This window comes from Rhagoletis pomonella, unplaced genomic scaffold (genome assembly GCF_013731165.1).
Source record: "Rhagoletis pomonella isolate Grant_MI unplaced genomic scaffold, Rhpom_1.0 Rhpom_scaffold_00004, whole genome shotgun sequence".
Lineage (NCBI taxonomy): Eukaryota > Metazoa > Arthropoda > Insecta > Diptera > Tephritidae > Rhagoletis > Rhagoletis pomonella.
In genome coordinates, this window is record NW_023458558.1 from 80,123,347 (window position 1) to 80,123,650 (window position 304).

The following is a 304-nucleotide window of genomic DNA, read 5'->3' on the forward strand; positions in this document are numbered from 1 at the left end:
ATATATATAATATATAGAAACGGAATATATATATTATATATTAACAAATTAAATATTTATATGTATATATATAAAAGTTATTTTACAATATATTAATATCAGTATATTTAGTATTTATGAAAATAATATTTATTAAATATACATGCAGTTTTATTGAATTTATTATTATAATTACTAATAAATTTTATTTAAATGTTAATAAATTTTTATAAAATATTTTTAAAATTTTATTATTTAAATAAAAATATTATAGTTAAAGTTTATTATTAATTATTTATTAATTAATATAAATAAAATAAAAAAA